The 6,210-nt window shown below is 38.8% G+C and overlaps 1 pseudogene across 1 annotated transcript; it reads right to left on the bottom strand.

Moving 5' to 3' along the window:
- Window positions 1–5,189: 5,189 nt before the first annotated feature.
- Window positions 5,190–5,565, bottom strand: LOC308245589 (large ribosomal subunit protein eL31-like; annotated as a pseudogene). The gene has a single exon. The product of its transcript is annotated as a large ribosomal subunit protein eL31-like (transcript).
- Between the last annotated feature and the right edge of the window lie 645 nt (window positions 5,566–6,210).

The following is a 6,210-nucleotide window of genomic DNA, read 5'->3' as shown; positions in this document are numbered from 1 at the left end:
AATATTTTAAAAGACCCAATAAGAGACAGCAAGACCTAGGAACCTATGAGGAAACAGGTGACCCCATAGTACTCAGCCAATGAGGAACTGGAGGAGGGACTAAATAAATAGCCTATGTTCCCTGCACCAGGTGTGCCTGTACAATGGGATGGACACCCGCTCTCGAGAACATATAAAAAGTCTCGTTTTCCCCAAACTTCTGTCTTCGAGTCCATTATTTGAATTCAGACAGGTGAGCATTTTCTCACATAAATGCCTGGCCATTTTGGCTCAGCCCAGGCTATTCTGAATGGAAATACTTGCTCCTGGGCTTCCTGCCAAATTGGCTGAGGCTTTGCTGGGTCTGTGTCATAGTTTAATTTCTTCCTCTCCCTAATCCTATTTTTTTCTCCTTTCCTTTCATAGATGTTGATCTTTAATCAACATCTTATACCTCCAACTCTGGTCCATTTGCTGCTAAAGAACTCAAGTTGCTGGCAGTTAGTGCTGAGCATAGGCTGGAGAAACAGTGGATAAGATGGTTGTTTTTTTTTTATAGCCGGATCATTCATTGCCTGGCAGACAATGAAGAGCTCAAACAGCCCCTGGCAAAGTGATGGATCATTGTTAAGCTTTCACACTTAGTGAGCTGGGAGGTAAACTGGTTGAAGGTAATGTACTAGTGGATAAAATATGTTAGGTATTTGAGGTTTACAGATTAAAGACCTAATATACCTATATACAGATAGCAAAATTGGATGGCCATTACTAAGTTCTTGGCCTGATAACTCTTTTTGTAAATAACATTTTATTGGTATACGGCAAATGGCCATTCATTTATATATTGTTCATGGCTACTGTGACACTATAATGGCAAAGTTGAGTAGTTGCCATAGAAACTGTGTGACCCACAAAGTCATATACAAGAATATTTACAATCTTGCCTTTTACAAAAAAAGTTTGGCAACTCCTAGTTGGTTGCTGGAGTGGTAGCCCCTATTATAGTCTATTTAATTTACCTGGCCCCTAAAAAAAAACAGCAACAATGGATTTTGAAGAATAACTATAGACTACCACAGCTCAGATAAATAATTGCACTCAGTGTGCTTAATGCACTTTTTCTAGGGTACATTAATTTGGCTACAGATATGTGTTCAGTGGCCATAAAGTTGGAAAATGCATTATTTTCTAATCCAAAAAAGAGAATAAGAAGCAGTTCAGATTCATATGAAATGGATAATAATATTCATTTATAGATTTGTCCTAGGGCTCTTTTAGTCTCCGGCTTTCTGTCATAATATATTCTGAGGAGATATGGACAATCTTGACATTCTGCACTACATTACTTTAACCAATTACTTTGATGACAGTATGTTGGGTTGGATTTGCAAGAGACAGCTAGCACAGTGGAAGTACTGGTACAACATGTAATCTTGAGTGCGGGAGACAAATCCTATAAAAAGTGAAGTGCCTGTGACATCTATAAATATTTTAGGGGTCAGTGTTGTGCCTGGGTAGGTCCTCCAATCTAAAAGAAAAATTATTTCATCTTATATCTCCTACATGAAAATGGAAGCACAATATTGGTGGCCCCCTGACTTCTGGAGGCAGCATAATTCTATACCTCAGGACACTTCTCTGGCCCACGATACTTCTCTGGCTGGCTACTTTATATGGGATCTACATTAGAAAATAGCTCACCACAGGTCCAGGCTGTGATGCATGCACCTCTGCCACTTGGGCCCTACCTACAATTTGGCAGAATCTATGGTATTAAAGGTGTTGGTGAGCAAAGACGCTGCATGGAATTTGTGGCAAACACCACTGGGGGTAAAAATCATAATACTAACCCCTTGAGTTCTAAAGCAAGGCCATACCATTTTCAGTGGAGAATTATATATTTTTTAATGTGATCCTGGTCCTGCCTGGCCATGGAGCATCAAGGGGCTATCTTATGTATATATTCCTGTAAGGAACTGGATTCTGTCAGATTCCCCAAATTATAAAAGATCAGACAGGCTCAGCAACAGCACATTGCAAGATGGAAGTCGTACATTTGGGAGCAAGTACAAGCATGACTGGATGGCACAAACAAGCTTCATGTGCAGGCATTGCAGATATCTATAGCATAGTTGTATCAGTGCCCTTCCCTCAGCTCCTGCCTGTGATTCCAAGGGGGATTCTCTATGATTACCTGAAGGGTAAGAAAAAACCCTCTAGCTTGGTTTATGGATGGGTCAGCTCAGTATGTAAATGAAACTAAAAAATGGCCTCACTCAAAGGAGGCCTTGAAAGACAAGGTCCTGGGAACCATTGTCTATCCTATTCTTTGCACAAATGCATTTCTTCCTATCTCACTGGTGCATTTTTTTCTCCTAACCATCCTCTTGCCTCATTATATTTTATAACCATTAACCTTTCAAATAATTTTATGGAATCCATGTACTTATCTCTTTTAAGAATGACTACCCATAACTTTGTCAAGTTTCCTCATTTTTAGAGAGAAGGAACCTTATTCAACATGTAGACTAGTTACTTTTTTACTCAAGAACTGTATATCATTGTCACAGCTCATGATCCTATCACTATAATTTGCTTCTTGAGATATGAGTCAGTTTCATAAGACCTGGCTACTTCAGGGTTTTATCTCTATGGTGATTAAAGAATAATATTAAATTCAAACCAAGAAGTTTTATTAAACACGATAACCTATTAAGAGAAAAGGAAATCATTTAGGTTGTGTTTCTATGGTAAAAGGAAATGATTTTTTGAAAGACAAAACAGGTTGGAACTTCATGATTAGACTTTCATAGACAAAAGATAAGTGCAGAGAGAAAGAAAGGAGACTATTTATAGAGAAACTGGGCCTTAAGATCAGATAGAAACCTGGAGCATGAAGCTACTTATATTCTTGGCCTTCTACATGGGCAATGTGGAAGAAATTCTCCTTAAACAAGTATGTGTCTTTTCTGTTGTTAATTATTTTCTGGAATTTTCTTTCAAGCCTGACTTGAAAATACTGTGATATGTGTTTTCTTGTAGAGCATATTTTGTTTGATCAGAGATAATTTGAGCCAGATTATTATTGTTATTTTGCTCTACCACAGAACATTTCCCCCATAAATGTGTACAAAAAAACTACATGAAGGAAGTTTCTTACAAAATATATAAAATTAGCAATTCACTGGAATTCAAGAATTTGTCAGAACTCAGAAGCAGCTCTGGAATTCAACAGGTTTCCACTAGATGGCAAGCTTCCTCTTTCAATTTCTCAGAGGCATCAAGCTAAAAAGTGGTTACTATATCAAACCTACATCTTTGCATGAGACAGCTGCACTTGGTATAAAAAAATGATAAAACACTGTTCACAAATTTAGTCAAATTTAGAATCAAGTTATTTAAACTTTAGTTAAAAGTTTTATTTGTAGAATTTATATTCATTTATTTGTTTGACAAACACCAAGAGCCTCATAGGTGTTTTTAATACTTTGTTTCATTTACACCCCTCCCCTACAATAATATTAGGTATTTTTATTAGTTTCATTTTAGAGATTGGGAAACAGGTTTAGAGAGATTAAATAATTTATTATCCCCAAATAAACTGTCTAGTTTTAAGCTTAGATAGTTTGATTCAGAGCTTATTCTCTTAATCACTACATCTTAGTATTTCTCTTAAATAAATTATAATAAATCAACTTAAAGCATTTAGCACAGTGTTTGACATGTAGTGTTCAAAAATATTAGTTACTAGAGACCTGGAGCACGAATTCATGCACTGGTGGGGTCCAGCTGGCTCACCCCAATGGGGGCTATTGGGGGCTGGCTGGGGGCTGATTGGGGGTGGGGCTGTCTGGGGTTCCGGTCATTCCGCAGCTCAGTTGATTTGCATATTATCCTTTCATTATATAGCATTATTTTCTTCTCTGTGGTAGACATTAACAGGGTTTGGGGGCTAAGAAAAATACTTTTCTTCCCACCTTCAAAGTTCTTCTGGGTGGGCTAATAAATTAAATGAAACAAATTAACAGGAGAAAAATCAAATTTTAATACATACACATAGGGAATTCACATATGCATGGAAATGCCACAGATAGTGAGGCAGCATTAAGTATATATGACATTTTGGACAAAGGATAGAGGTGGGGAGTGGGATATTAGATTTCAGAAGTGAAAATTGGAGATTTGCAGGTAGTTGAAGAAGGGTGGAACACACCTGGCAGGAAAATTCCTGTTAGACAACTCAGAAACAATTGGACACGGGATATTGAGCTAACAGGCCCCAGCCTGAAGCCCTCCTATTTACTATACTTAATCCAAATTAGCCTAAGGCAACATCCCAAGATTCCCTTCCTAGAGTAAACCTTTCCATCTAAATCACTTAGTCAGGGGAGGGTTAAAGGTTCTTTCTGAACTGTTTTTTCCTGAATATACAGCTTAAAATCAATATCCCAGAAGGCAGCTTCAGGGTGGCCAAACTTTTGTCCCCTTCAAGAGTTAAACCTTCTGGTATAATCTTAAGGAAAGACTATGTATAAAGAAATACAAATGATTGCAAAGCACTGTATTAGAGCAAATAATGTTTGGACAATGTTGCCTATTTACTATGTAAGACAACAAATGATATGAAATTCTGCAAATGTGCCTCAGAGGAAGACAAAGGTAGAAATGATACCATTGTATTTAGCTAATTATTAATGATAGGAAAGGAGCAAAGCGAAGACCGGACATTTTAGGTACATTCCCTGCAAAACAGTGTGGGGAGGGGACTGGACAAAGGGAAGATAGACTCATGCCCCACAATGTTGGTATGCCATAGGAAAGATACCAACCTGTCAATCACACCTGGGAACAGAGATGGTTGGCCAGAATAGGCCTGGCCACTGCAAGGGTGGGAAGATTTGAGATACATAAATCCCTAAACAAAGGAGTTCGCTCTCTTGTGCTCTTGGCTCTCTTGGGATTCGTGTGACTAGTGTGACTCTGGAACTCTTTTGCTCCCACTTCCCTGCATTCACCCACATGGACCCGCACACACAAGGGACCAATGGACTGCAACTAGCTTGATGCTGAGCTAGACACAACTCCAACATGGAAAGGAAACTGGACACAGACTTTGCTTCTAGCTTTATTGAAACCACAGCCACACTTCTATGGCTGGACTAAGGGAAATGGGACTTTTTGGGCAGTTTTATAACTTTATTCGACAGCAGTTAGTTCTCATCCACATTAACTGTTTGTAGATTTTTGAAAGTGGTGACAGGTATGTAGGTGACCAACATATAGAGCTTGTTTGGTGAATCTTCATCCTCATTATGTGTTCTGGACAAGCACATCTTTACAGTATGGGACATTCCTTATTCCTTTGGCCCAGACAGCTTAGTTGAGCCTGGTGTCAAAGCACACATCTGGAGTTCCCATCTCCTTCCTGGCAAATTTCCAGATCTCTTTGAGTGCCTGAGGGGCACACTTTTTGAAACCCACTCTATGGATGTGCCTGTGAAGGTTGATGGTGTATTCTCTGGTCACTACCTCGTTGATGGCAGAATGTCCCTTCTTCTTCTCATCGCCCTTCTTCGTGGGAGTCATTATTGCCAGGCCCAAGTTGGAAAGCTCTCATTTTTAATTTTAGTAAATATCAAAATTCCCTCTAATTGGTTATATTAATTTTACTGCATCTTTCATATTTTAAAATAATTTTTAATCTCAGAAAAATCCCTATCAATTAAAAACAAAAACCAGGTATTCATAAAAGGAGTATAATTCACATATTATATTATGGTATCCACAAATGGAATATGACCATGATTCCTAAGTCAGCCAGCATCTGAAACAGCACTTGTCATAAGAACTGCTGAAATCAGAAAGGAGCCCTAGGTGGACCTTTCTTAAACTTGCTCAGGAAAATTAGATTTCAAGGATCTCTGTTGCCATCTGGTGGCAACTCCCCATTGGTGAAACCTCCTGTGACACAATTTCTTTCTTTTTAAAAAAATAATTCTTTATTGTTGAAAGTATTACATATGTCCCCCTTGCCCCCTCATTAACCCCTTTCAGCCCACCCCTTTCCCCCACCCCTGTCCCAGCACCCTATTGTCTGTGTCCATGGGTTATGCTTATATGTATACAAGATCTTTGATTGATTATCTCACCCACCCAGCCTACCCTACCTTCCCTCTGAGATTCCGAACTCTGTTCCATGCTTCCCTGTCTCTGGATCCACTCCGTTCATCA

The sequence above is a fragment of the Plecotus auritus genome (genome assembly GCF_963455305.1).
Source record: "Plecotus auritus genome assembly, chromosome: 1".
Taxonomy (NCBI): domain Eukaryota; kingdom Metazoa; phylum Chordata; class Mammalia; order Chiroptera; family Vespertilionidae; genus Plecotus; species Plecotus auritus.
This window is presented reverse-complemented; position numbering and strand designations above follow the sequence as displayed.